We start from the raw sequence: 14,642 nt of genomic DNA, 5'->3' as shown, positions 1-14,642 counted from the left end.
CTATGTAAGGGTTACTTTAAAATGAACTGCACATGCACTCAAATAGTTATATGTAGACTACAGAAATGAAGAAGTGCATAATTATGTTCAAATTAGGGGGAAAATGAAATTGAATTGATCAGTTTAGGTCATATGCAAAAGCTCTAAGAAGCATTTGCATTATATAACCCCGTGACTGCTCATACAGCTTAAAGTATGAGATGCTTTTTTTGGATGACAGACCAAAAAAGGAAGAAATGGTATTTATGAAACATAAAACAATACAGGATATATAGTCAAAAATAGATAACTACAGTTTATTGTCATGCAAACAATAAAATACATATGTTCAGGCAGCTAATATGGGAAAACGTGAATGGTTAACAGGGCAGTGCTGCCCTCTTTTATCTTCCCATCTACTTCCCCCCTGCCCTGCACAGGCTTGTGAACACACAGGCTCCACATGGTGTTACCTATCATCATACCTGTGGGTCAGGATGATAGGTAAAGTATGGAGTCTTGCTGAATGTGGGTGCTACTTTCTGGGCTTTGTGAGTATATGTTCATGGCCCCCAGAGACACATCAAGTCTGTCTCGCACACATGGCAAAGCAGCAGATGGCTCACCATGTGACACACATCAATAAGAGATTACATTTCTAAATCTGACACAAGATAGTGAGCATCACCACTGCATTTCTTCTGTGAAGGCCTTTAATGCATCTTCAATTTTTGATGATATTAACCTGCAATGGAAAACAGTTTAATTTGCTAAAAGGGCATTTTAATATTAATAGGTACAATGTTTGTATGCTAACATTCAGTGTATGTTTGTCTACAAACTACATAAGTAGTTAAGTACACTAATATAGAGAGGTAGAGCTTTTGCAGAATTTAACTAAAACGTACCAGCAGGGGGCAGCAACTCATTTGTTTTATTAGGAAAAGCCAACAGTGTGTGAGAGAAGTAATTCTGAATTACAAGCTGAACAGTGTCTGCAGCTGAAATCATTTTGTAGCTTTTATAATGGTATTTCAGGTTTCAGTTGAACATCTCTGTGGCTTTTCCCTCCATACTATATGCTGACACTAAAAACAGACATATTAAAGTGGTTTTAAAAAAGTCCAGTTGATCAAATTGTCTGAGCTGTGATGATATAGTCACAGGTGATTTAATTAAAATCCTGATATTAACTGTCCATACTATAATAAGATGCCTGTTCAAACTAAATCCACCAATCAGAAACAGGCCTGAGGTGTAATCTGCTAATCCAAAGGATCCAGTCAAACTGATTTAAAACCACTGAAAATAATTGCCCACATCCGAATCAGCTATCAGGTGAACTGCACTTACTATTGCCACGGTGATATCATCTCTCATCACTCACTGTCACTCTAAATCCCTGTTAAATTTGGCCCGGCACACCTCTTGATAAACTGTTTCTAAATCTGAGCCCGTAACTCATTTTTAAATGGTTTTTGAACCATAAGAATCCCAAGGACTTGCTTTACATGTAATGGTTTCAAAAATATGGTCATGGTAAGAAAATTTCAAAAAAGGGGGCTGCCCTGCCTTTACTGGACAATCAGTGAAAATATAATAGATCTCTATGCAGCAGCTAGGTGGGATACCTGTCACTTGGATGGCTCCAGAGCAAAGAGTGTGAGAATGCTGGCTTAAAGAGGATAATTGCTACCATTTTTTCTATATTCTGATGGGTGATTGATGGCTTTTGAGTGAAAACTGTGAATTTGGTGTCAGGTTTGAGTAAAAAAACCCTCTCCTTCGCCCACTCACTGTCAGTTTGTCCCTCCACTCAGCACAGAGCTGCAACATAAGCTCAGAAATGGACTGAAAACCCCCCCCACAAAACTAAAATACAACTGAACAGAAAAAATAGTTTAATATCTTGGATCTGGCTTAAGATTTGATTGGTGTCTCTGCAACTGCTAAAGTTAAAGCTCAAATTAAGCAAGGTTCGAAACTGATTTGAACAGTCCATCTGCTCGCACCCTAGAGGTATATAAACTAGTTAAGTATACAAAAACATAAACAAAAAGAAAAATTAGGCTGTCGCGCCAGTAAACGTGTTTGTGGTTCGACCTTTATCGTTTGTTTCTTTAACTTAAATTTTAATACAATTCAAGTAGAATTTATAAATGAACTTCACCATAACATCAATGCATTATAATAATACTTTAGACAGAGTACCCACTGTTTCTTTATGCACAGATGGCTTATTCTTCCTGATTTCTTCTGTTTTTCTGACATGAGTCAGACGATATCTCCAAGTATATGTACCCCTGCACCACATGGCTGAAAGCAATCTTTAGAAGGTCTCTTCTGGGGGTCAGAAGGTCATTCTGGTGATAAGTGTAACCTTTCTCTAGCATATTATGGAGAAAGTTAGATGTGTGAGTCATCTATAGACGTAGATTCAGAAGAACACATGCTTTAAATCTTTTAGCAGCTTCACTTGGACATAGCTTGGCAACCTGAGATGTAACTTTAACTAGTTTCTGCTACATTTAGATGAGTCATGTCACTGTAATTCGTTGACATTCATACCAAAGTGAAACTTTAGGCATACGGGAGGTGTAAAGGTCAAAATGGCCATGTGAGTGAAACCCGATGCTCCTGCCAGAGAAAGGAGCTTCTGCTGCTTCACACAATGTGAATTAGAGAAATAAAAGTGAGTCCTTTCAATGAAGAACACATTTTAAAATACTTTAAAGTTAATTTAGCCAGACACTCATATAATAATATCATAATACTATAATATTATGGTTGCTGGTACACATAATCCACTATCCAAATATTGCCTATATCATCCAAAACTAGTAATTTCTAAGACCTGCAGCACAGTTTGATGAGTGAAATTGTGAAACATTGACACTCTGAATTAATGATCCCCATCCCATTAAAAACAAATTGGCAAATCAAGTGCATAATAATCCACAGCTTAAAATAGTCCCTAACAAGGTCCTAGAAATGCCAGCTGTATCCTGACATGAAACAATAACCACTCATTTTAAAAACTGGAGCACCTTCTTTATATCTTCACAGTACAGTAAAAGGTAAAACGAAGCCAATGCGGCACCTGACACAACCTCACCAACCAGTGATATTCATACCAATTATAATATTTCATCTTATGATTATCAAAAAATGATACAGTACCATGTTTTATTCATCAAAAAAATCATTTATTATTATAAATGGTCATGTACACAGGATTTACATTTAAACTGTCTTTTTATAATTACCCTCTGTAAATTTTGGTAAATGGCCTGTATTTAGTCCCTAAGGACCCCAAAGTGCTTTACACTACATTCAGTCATTCACACACTGGTGATGGCAAGCTACATTGTAGCCACAGCTGCCCTGGGGCGCACTGATAGAGGCGAGGCTGCCGGACACTGGCCCCACCGGGCCCTCTGACCACCACCAGTAGGCAACGGGTGAAGTGTCTTGCCCAAGGACACAACGACTGAGACTGTCCGAGCCGGGGCTCGAACCGGCAACTTTCCGATTACAAGACAAACTGCCAACTCTTGAGCCACGATCATCACTGGAGGAAGTGTTTCACGAGTGTGTGAGTTGAAATGTTGCCAAATGTGTTTTGCTGTTCTTTAAACCTTTGATAATTCTCTCTCGCCATACTGTTCCCTCCATCCATTAGCTTCCGGTTGATGTCTTTTTTCAGGGTTGCCTATCCCAGCTGTCTTAGGGCAAGAGGCAGGGTACGCCCTGGACAGGTCGCCAGGTCATCTGTCGTGGGGCTAACACCTATACATAGACAACCATTCGCACTCACACCTATGGGCAATTTAGAGTTTCCAATTAACCTTTGGACTGTGGGAGGAAGCCGTAGGGCCCGTGGAAAATCCCCGCAAAGACAGGAAGAACATGCAAACTCCACGAAGAAAGACGCCGGCCTGATGGTGGAATTGAACTCAGGACCTTCTTGCTGTGAGGCAATAGTGCTAACCCCCGTGCAACCGTGCTGCCCATTACTATTGCAATGATAATGCTGTGTAGATTTAGTTCCTGCACCATGTTGTGGTCCATATTGGTATTACACAAACACAATTGGTCCTGGTTCACCTTTAGCTTATATCACTTCAAGACAATACACAGAGGTCAGTACAAATACATAAAGTCATTGTGGTTGTTGTTTTCAATTCTGTTGCAAAGAAAAACCATCAGTGAAAACTTTCACCAGAAGGTGGCAGCATGAGTCTAGTTGCTCACCCAGGAACCGAACGTTTCAGTTCATTTAGAAGGTTTCAAACTCTTTAGGCGTAGGTTTTTACAAAGAAGATCTTTAACTAAACACAGGAATTTAGAACAAGTAGCAAGAGGCATGAAGAATACTGAGTCACGATATAAACCGAACATGCACGCTGCACAATATTTGCCCTGTGTCAGAGTGATTTTGATGAATGACTTCCTCCTGCAGGGAGCGTGTTAGAGCTGTGTAACACTAATCTGAGCTCACAGGCCCGACTGACTAAGGCCTTTGTTGCAGGAGAAAGAAATCTGTTCACCCTCGCTCTCACTCTCTTTTCTCTGGCAGCCTGATGATTTTTTTTTACATTTTTGATGAACTGAAAAGCACGTGTGCTCCTTCAGTGGTCAGCGGGGATGAAAATGATCCCGATCATCTTGCGCCATTCTGCCATAAAGCACAGCTGTCCACTCAACATTAGCACATCTGTGAAAAGCTGAGCCGGCTGAAAATTGGAAGAAAAACTCTCGGTCGGATGTGCCATCGGAGAGTTTGCCCCTCACAAATGCTGCAATAATACATCCCATTCACGATACTTTACTGCAGAGATCATAAAGCAGATTTAGAGGATTGGAATAAACATTTTTGTGAACTTTGGAAGAGCAAGCCACAGGCTGCACTGTCACACTTGCTTTTATGAGTAATGTCATGCTTTTTCAGCAAAGTCAGTAATCACAGATTTTAAAATATGGACAAATAAGTTTCCCACAGCCCCCTGAGCCACGGTTGTCATCCAGCCTAAAATACACCACCCTGTTGACCTTTCTCCCAGAAGTCCACCACCACCCATCCCAGCCCCCCAACTCTGTCTGCTGCCTTTGAATTATAACCTTTGCTCACTGGAGGCAGCACAATGTGACGATTGTGATTGTATTTTAATTCTGATGGCCAAGTGAAAAAAGATAGCTTCCTCTGAGAATGGGCTAGATTTATGGGCCCTGTCTTGGCCGCTGGCCCCACATCCTCTCTGATCTGCTTTTACTCCAACGACCCCTCGACCCCCGGGGGTCATTAGAGAGCCCCCGAATGGTGCGGCTGGCCACCAGCCCATCTCATACTGCTTGTTTTCCAATCAAATCACTATATTTAACGGGGACACGAGCCCAGGGCCAAGTCCAAACAGACATCTGTTTGAAATTGTTCCTCGCAATTATTTCACACAGAAGTTCTCCCTCTGCAACCCCCCCGCTGCACTCCTCGCCCCACTTTGGTCTTTTGTTTGTTGTTGTTTGTTTTCAGCTAAACCTCCCCCTCTGGACTGCTAATGGACAGAAATGAGCAGGGGGAAGTGAGAGGGAGGGTTTCAGGGTTAGTAGTGAGGGTCTGGCTCCTGGAACCGCTGTCACGGAGATATGCAGCCAGGGGAGAAAAGCAGAACCAGCCAGGGGTTTTTGAATCAGTACAAAGCAGGTTTTTCACTCTGAACAGGGAGCAGCTTTTACACTCAGGGGCCCTGAACCGCTGCCAGCTCACATGACGTCTGCATCAGGACTGTCACTCTGTGGCTTTTATACCTTAGTGACAGCATGACGTGTAAACATGGCTAATCTGATCGAAGAAAGTGCACTTGCTATGATAGTTATGAACATTTGATTTACTTTCTGGTTAAGACAAAAAAATTTTTTTAGTCACTGTAGGTATCTCATTCATCTGGCCTACGATGCAGAATAATGCTATTTGATCCTGAAATTACACTTCCCAAATGAGAATGTGTGCTGTGGGTCCATCACTGTCCTATTCTTGTGCCCTTTAGGGACTAAGAAAATCAATCAACGCTGTTCATATGTGGCTAGGACCAAAAGGTCTTCCCTCCTTTGACACTTTGTAGAAACATGCGTCACATGTTGGTTTTGGACTCAGTGATATTGTTTTGACTGCTGCCATGTTGGGCTTTTAGCACTAAAAATAACATCCAACCTAATCATCTAAATATGATTATCAACTAAGGCTAGTTAGCTTGACTTCATCAATAGACTGTATGGGAGCATCAGATAACAACCATAGAAAATCCTAGAATTTCACACACCAATACTGAAACTCAGACTTCTTGGATTGGCCTGTTAGTACAATTAAATGCAAAAGAAGCCACATTATTGGTCAGTTAATTGAATTAAAAATGCTCCAAAAGGCTCCAACAGCACAAACACAGTCCAAAGGTCCAGTTCATGGATTCCATTTAGCTAAGGTGAAACCTAGCAGATACTTACCATATAAAACCAATTGTGTCACCATCCATCTGTCATTCAACGAGACTATGATAACCTGATAATGCAACCTTTAAACAGGTGAGTCATAAAAATATTCACCACTGTAAAGTTGTTATGAAAGGTAAAATTCGCTGAAGTTTAAAACTAAAATTTATAGAAGTCTGTTAACATGTTTACTTCTCCTGTAAAGTTTTTTGTAGAAACAGAGAAAAAACAGAAATATTTTTAGGAACTGAAGTTTTTTGAAAAAACCAAAAAAACCAAAATGGAAATAAATCTTTTACTTGTGTTTTTCCTACAGCTAAACACACCATTGCAGCTATATATAGTTTACGCTCAGTAAACTATATATAGCTGTATATAAGTATTCACTGGATATGTAGATATTATGCATAAATGAGGGAATAATAATTAAACGTGTGACATTGCTGAGAATTGTTCTCAAGTTTAGCTCAGAATAGCTGTGCAGCTGTAGAGGCTGTGTTGGATATTTAAGCGTGTAGCAGGGGTGTCCCGTTGTGAGTCAAAAAGATGCTCTTAGTCACCCCCACCCATGTAGCTGGATATTAGATGTGTGATAATGCTTTGTCACCTAAAATGGGACATTTTGACACTTTGGAGTGCTAAAAGCCAACATATCAGTGAGGCCTTCTGTGCTGTATCTGAGTTACGCTAAAAGCCTGTCCTGGATTTTTATTCAGGCTTTTTTGACAAGACTAGGAGAAAAAAAATTTTTCTATACATATTTTTGGGGGATTCAACCCCATGTTAATTTGTTTATGATTTATTAGATGACTATTTTTTCAGTTAAAGATACCACAGGCTGCTACTATTAACTGCGCACACCTACATGTAATAAGTACCTTTAGAAAATGTTATAAACCTTGTTACAACACCACATAAAATATTCTTAGTCAGCCCTGAACTATAAATAAGAACATATGTGACAAAGTTATGGCTGCATACTTATGGAAACAATTTTATTTACTTAAGATTGTTTAAAACAAGTTTTAAATAGTTTACTTGCTTATGTCACTTTTACATTAACTCTGCTGACCTTCAAAGGGGTCAGTTTCAGTGACAGACACACTGGGAATTATCACCCATGTGCATGCTTTTCTTTTGCTCTCAGTACTTTCAGAGATGTTCATCTTCATTTGCTTGTATTTGAACAGAAATGGGCAACCTCCAGGCTAAAAAATAAACCAGAAAGCTGTAGCTCTTCTAATGTTTACTTGAAGTTGGTTTCTAAAGTAAAAAAACGGTAAAAGACTTCATGCAGTTTTATACTCCTGTGGTTGTTACAACAGAAACGTTATAGTCTAGTTTAAAAAAAAAGTGTTTAAAAAAAGTTTTCTATAAAACTTTTCATGGGATGTGTTTTTTAGAACCCCAAACTCCATTTGGATAAAGGAAGGACTTGGGGATGTGCTGCTTTGGATAACAGGTTCAGAACTACTAGCTGTCTCGGGGATCAACTGTTACTGATTTAAGTCACTGAATTGGTGCTGCTGGTTACTTTTAGATCATTAATGATGGATTTGCCTGAAAAATAAAGTGTGTTGTTACAAGGTTATTTAACACTAATTAGTAGGGATTTGCATTTGTGGAACTTTGATGGAACTTGCTAACAAGGTAGCTAGCATTAGCTTAGCAAGTCTGTTTCTAGTCTAACTACACTGAGTTTCACTGATGGTGCAAGTTTTTTTTGTACCTTTAAATTTTTATATTTCAAAGTTTAAGATCTAATGTCAAGATAGCTTTCCCACGATAGATAGGTTTTTGTTTATTTTTTGGTGTTTTCAGTTTGGTTAGTTTCTGATTAATGTTAGGTTAAAGTTTTGATTTCCTGTTGTTTACCTGATATTGTTTCAGTATTTTAGGTGTTGTTCTTGTAACTTTAGAAATCAGCTCACTGTTGTGTTATTTAAATGTGGTTCCTTGTGTTTGTTACTCTAACCTCTCTGCGCCCTTTGATATCATGTTTAGTTTGTGTTCTCTGGGTTCTGTATTTTGGTGAACTTTAGATAATTTGTTTTCAAAATATATATTTTGGTTTCATTGTTCTTGTTCATAACTTGAGATTTTGATTTATACACTAGAATTCTGATTCCTTAGTTCATGTATTTGACTCCTAGTCACTGTTTATAGAGCCTGAGTTTCCTCAGTGTAAACTACACTGTACAAGTGTAGTTTGTTTCTGTGTAGTAGTTAACCTTTTAGTTACTTCCTATTTTATTTTGGTAGTTTGTTGCCTCCTGTTTAGGTTCAGTTTTCATCCTTCCCTGTCTTGTTGTCTTGATTGTCCTACCTGTGTCCAGTTTGACCCAGCTGTATCCACTTCCCTGATTACCCCATATGCCTAAAAAGTACTGTCTTCCTTCTGTCTTTATCACAGTGTCATCAACCACCCTGACATGACATTCATACAGAATTCATTTTCCTTTATTACCAAGTGATCAGCTACGTGGCCCAGTGACAGTGTTACTGGGTTTTTATCATTTATCATTATCTTTGATCTATTTCTGTATTTAAATTAATATAAAGACTTTACATAAACATAACTCACTTTTCATTCACTACTTGATGGCCATACTGGCTGTGTGGGATATTTAGGGAATTTGCATCAGCACAGTGATAATGACTCAATGTCTGAATTCCTTTTGTAAATCTGCTTAATTAAAATTTGCAGTGGAAGAGGCATTTGACACTTGTCCATTTTTAATAAACGGGAACCTTTGATGGTTACCTAGTAAACTAAAATTCACTCGACGTGGACAGCGATGAGCAGCTTTCAGTGTATTTTTAGATGATGCGCAGTCAAATTCAAGCGGTTTAAACTGATGCAAGAAGCTGATGGTGAATGAAAGAATTAGATCCCAAAACATCACAACACTTTTTCCTTCCTTCTAACAGCACTGCTTGGTTTTATTATCCTACACAAACCTGCAGTGTGAGCTAACTTTATGTGGCATTGTGCATTGAATGAAAGGAAACAATCTGTGTTTTGTCTCAGCAGGTTTACGTTCGCAGACCTCCTTCCTTGCCTGAAGGGACAGAATGACGAATATATGATATCTGTGAGATGCTCAGGCCTTGTTCTTAAGTCACTAGGTGGAACTCAAAGGAAACTGACCCCACAGCTTTGCGTGGCTGGCTGGTTTCTCTAAAATAACGTATGGCACCAGTCTCCTCCTTGCTCCACTGATTTATGATGGGATGAAGATTATCTCGGTGCTCGGCTCTTTTAAGTGCTTCCAGGACTGTATGATTAAGGAAAAACAAACATGTTGAAATATCTATTTGCAAGGTTTTGAGGGCAAGTTCTACTGCAGAGAGCTCATTTTGAAGGCCAATCATTCCACTGTAGCTGTGTTCAGACTTTCAGACTGTATTTCTAGATGGCATTTCCACTACATAATTACAGCGTTGTCGGATCTGAAAATACTAACTCATCAACTACAACTCCAAAGGGTTAAGAGTTCAGGTTCAGGGTGGAGAAACAGCCTTTGGAATATTTTGTGTAAACTGAATTTTTGTAGAGCTTTTAATTCACAATTTACAAACTCAAGTCAGCCTCTCACTCTGAAGACTCTCTGAGCCTCTGTGCTGACCATTGACTGAAAGGCCAACATAATAACACATGTAAAACCCAGCCAGGTTACACAATTGGTACACGAGAAGCGGAGTGCACCATCAGGTTGATGTCACTTTGTGCACATGTTGCATCATGAGGGTTGCAATGGCAAGCAAAAACTAGGTGTCAGACTTAAAGGAGATCTGTGGAACCTCTACCATGAATAAACCGTCCTACTGGACTGGCGCTGACTGTAGTTTTCACAAATGCTGTTTGGTTAGACAGGCTTTGGTAGATGAAATCCTCACGTGGTGCTCATGTCATGTCTGTGCTTTGCTGGGAACCAGTGTCATTCGACAGTGAGCTTAAGTGTCCCTTGAAAGCCAAGGTCTTCAAATATAAATCCTCCCCTGGCTGCTAGAGGAAACCAAGACAATCAGATAAGTCCTTAAAAGATTAGAGAAGAAGTTGCATAAAACCCTGACTTTGAACCATCATTAAGAGGCCCAAAAAGGATTTAAAGTGAACTGACTCATGGGGTCAAAATTTCTCACACAGTGTCAAAATGAACCTTGGAAGCCAGACGCAGGCATACTTTAAATCTGGTTGGAAGATTCTTAAAGTTAATTCTATTATGTACAGGAAGTCAGTGGAGAGGAGCCAGGGCTGGAGTGATGTGATGCCATCTGCTGGAACCAGTTAAAACCATGCGTATTCCTCCTGAAGAAGGAAAGGAAAGATGCTTGGGTCAGTGTGGCCTACACAAAAATGCAAGTTAGCCTAACCAAAGGAACGTTGGTAGGAACTGACTTGCCCATTCTCCCTGTGGTGTTTACCCAGTACATTTCTCTTTGCCAGAATAACAGATCTATCATTTCAATGTACACAAGAATATTAGGAAAGGCTTCATTTCAACTTAGCAGGCAAGTGTACAATTATGCCCCTGTAATCCGAATGACACAGCATTCATTTTAAAGAATGCAGTGAGTGAGGGAGATGAGTGGGCGTATTCTTTGTGCTGGTTATGACAGGAAGAGGAAAAGTATAGAAAACATAAAAGAGAAGCAATCAAAATGCTTCTGAGCAATAACTAACACAAGGTCATCCACATGCCTGCTCTCTCATTCACGTAAGCCTTTAATCAGACGAATCCTCCTAACTTCAATCAAACTATGGCATTCCTCAAAGGCCTACTCATGACGAGGTTCTCAGACCATCTGACCTCCAGTTTGGCTGCTAATAGAGAATAACTAAGGAGAGGTCATGATCTGGGTTAAAGACTGACCCTGGGCTCTCAAACCCCGGAGGAAGGTCCACAATGCTGCCCTTCTTCACAGACATTCTCTGGGCTCTCTGCCAGTTGATCATAATTCTTGTACTTCCAGAGTTTAGCAGGGCACGCCTGCCCTTGGGCCAGCAGCGGCAGGATGGGCCAAAGCTCTGTCGGAGCAGTAGGTAACCCTGACTCGGGTCATTTCCCTCTGATCTCAGTAGGCATAGAGCTCAGAGCAGGAAACCTTTGATGAGAAACTGAGCAAAGCCCCTAGAGAAAGGCACAGCAGCTCCAGCCAATGAATCGCTTTATTATGATGACCTGGCCTCAGAGGTCAAAGAGCAAAATGTGACACACTCCGATACAGCTTCAGAAGGGCTCAGATGTGTTTGGAATATATTGTGGATTCAGTGTGGACACATGTCACTACAGTTTTGGGCTTAGATTTATTCACAGAAGCACCATCGTAGTAGAAAAAGTTTGAAATGATAGATATATTATTTTACTGTTTCATGACCTTAGTAACACTTGGTGACATGTCTGTTATTTTTATTGTATTTTATTAAATGAATTTTTATAAACATTACATATGTTCATCTCACTGCCCTGATAATTAAATTACCAAGATGGAGAAACACATTGACAAGCCAGAAACACACCATATACACTGATCAGCTTCAACATTAAAACCACTGATAAAAAAAAGCAAGGGTCACCGTTCTCTTGAGAATATCTAAAACTTTTCATGTCAGTCCCTAGTTGTTGGGATATTTGGCTCAAAGTTGTGGATGAACCAATAATCCCACATTATGCTATGAATTTGACCCCTTTTTTACCCCCAGAGTAAAAATAGACATTTTATGTCAAATCTCAAATAATAAATCTCAAGACACACTGACTTGATCTTCCTACATAAAAAAAAACATGTTTTTGTTCTTTTTTCTAGATGCACTGATAGAAGATTGGGCCACCTATTTAAAGCAACAAATCTGTGTTAGCTTACCTAAAGGTAAAACCAATTGTACAAATTGTAAAATGATTCATGAATAATAAAATTACCTAAAGAGAAGCTGCATGTAAAGAAATGGCATCCACGTTATGCGATATGTGTGTGTATTATGTTGCAGAGTTATCAGCTGAAATTGAAATAGAACTGAGCTGCACTCTCACATCATAAACCCTCACTACAAGGTGCTGAAGCGAATCAGTGGACCTTCTAATCTACCCAGGACACAGCCCGACATTATTTAAGCAAGTGTTAGCATTCATGTTACTATCATAGTTAGCTAAAAGAGCAGAAACAATGCAGTAAAACCATTAGAATGATTGTTTGTCAGATGTCTGGAGAAAAAAGTAATACAGATTGGATTGTACAACTACATGAAAACTTACACCTGGTGCTGAAACTTTCAATGAAATTTTGCAGGGGGAGTTTTAAAAAATGCCTTAACAGATGTGTGAATATTCCTGTGACATTTGGCCATGCTGTAAACAAAAATGCATTCTGTGTTTGTGTAAACCCCTAATTAAACAGAACTGGGTAAAAAAGTATTTTCATTACAGTCCTGGTAATTTTCTGTTGAGTTGAGGTCTAAAACCTTTTTTTGGGGTGCCTAATGTGTTGTTTTTTTCTGTTTTTTTGAGTGGGGGGTTTTGTATGCAGGAAAATCCCTGCAAAGTAATCCTGGTCCAGATATCCTTCTGGATCCATGGACTCAATTCATGCATGGAGTGGAGGGAATTTTCTGCCTTCATGGAGGTATGCAGTCGCAGGCTGATCTTATTCCCTCAAGCCTCAACAGTTGTGTTGCTAAAAGAGAAGGACAACTTTTTATAAAACTGTCAAGTCCTTTAAAAACAATTCCTCTTCATTTCTTTAAGGATATATTATATTTTAACTTATTTGTCATTAACCTTTACAGAACATTGTAGACTGTTTGGCCCATACGGTCCCTGTAATTTACTGCTTTTTATGTTTGCAGCTCTGAGAAGTTATTTTAAGGCTTTATAGTTCCATTTGTTCCATGTGGGTCAACTGAGGGGATCCATCTTTCATCCACTTGACCCTCTGCCCCTGTGATGGAAGTTGTTTTGTCTGGTAGCGGCCACGGTGCAGGGTGTGAATACCACCGGCCAACAGCTGATTCCTAATTGCCTTCGACCTCATAAGCAGTTGTATCTTAGAGCAAAGAGATGTTGTCCACCCTCAAAACAGCTGAGCCAAACAAAAATGATGAATAGCAACGCTTTGCGTTCAGTTCCTCTTTTTCTCTGAGATCTTGTTAACAAACCTGGCACCAACAACCAACCCCCCTCAGTCTTTTCATCAAATTAAATTATTTTTAATAAAAAATAATTTTGTTTGGGAGTATAACTGGGCCAGAAAGCGAATTATTTTCTCAAAAGAACACTTCCTGCTCATTTATAGAGTCAGAAATAATCCTTTCTCTCATTCTGAGTCTTGGTGCAGCCCTTCAGTTCATCAACTGTCTGAAACAAACAGCTTTAGTTTCTCCCTCTTTAAACCAATTTTCTACTGATTAGCTGCCCTTCACAAACAATAGGTTTGACCAGCAGGTGGATGGGACATATTTGTCTGAGATATTAGGGATATCCCCTCTCTATCACCTTTTACTAAGTAGAAGAAAACTTTTTGAAACTGAGATTTAAGAGCTGAGCTTTGGGCTCACAGGGATTACTGCACATGTTTCATAAGAACATCCCGCAATGGAACAGCAGAAAGCACAACAGGTGCACTTTAAAGCATCACTGACTAATAATTTTATATGAACAGCTGGTGAAATGATAACGTTGATTGATACTTGATGCTACGCTCGCTGCCTTTTGGAGCATTATTATTTACAGCCCGTCCAACAAGTTTGTCCGAGAGGGAAACTGAGTCTTTACTATAAAACACAGATTTTGTGTGAATGAAACAGGCAGTGTGTGTGTGTGTGTGTATGTGTGTGTCCTGGAGCCTGTTTATGATGTGAAGTTGTGTGCTTCAGAACACACCATTTCTCCCCAGCTGTGTGCTTTGTCTGATCATCCGTTTCTGCCTCACTAACCTCTTGTTCTCCTCTCTGCTGAGGCTCCTTACCCCGGGGCTATTTTTCTCCCATCCTCTCTCTAAGAGAATAAGGAATTCCAGTGGCAAAAGCAATCAGTGGGCTCCACTTCGAAGCAGTCCCCAGCTGAATTCACTGTCAGATTAAAAGTGATTTCTTCGCTCTCTTTTCTGCATCTTTTCTTCTACCCCCGGCCCCTCATGTGGCATCTCTTTTCTGCTCTACACCTCTCACTGGCTTTGCTTTC

This window comes from Oreochromis aureus, linkage group 16 (genome assembly GCF_013358895.1).
Source record: "Oreochromis aureus strain Israel breed Guangdong linkage group 16, ZZ_aureus, whole genome shotgun sequence".
Classification (NCBI taxonomy): Eukaryota; Metazoa; Chordata; class Actinopteri; order Cichliformes; family Cichlidae; genus Oreochromis; species Oreochromis aureus.
The sequence above is the reverse complement of the archived record's forward strand: the minus strand, read 5'-3'. Positions refer to the sequence as shown.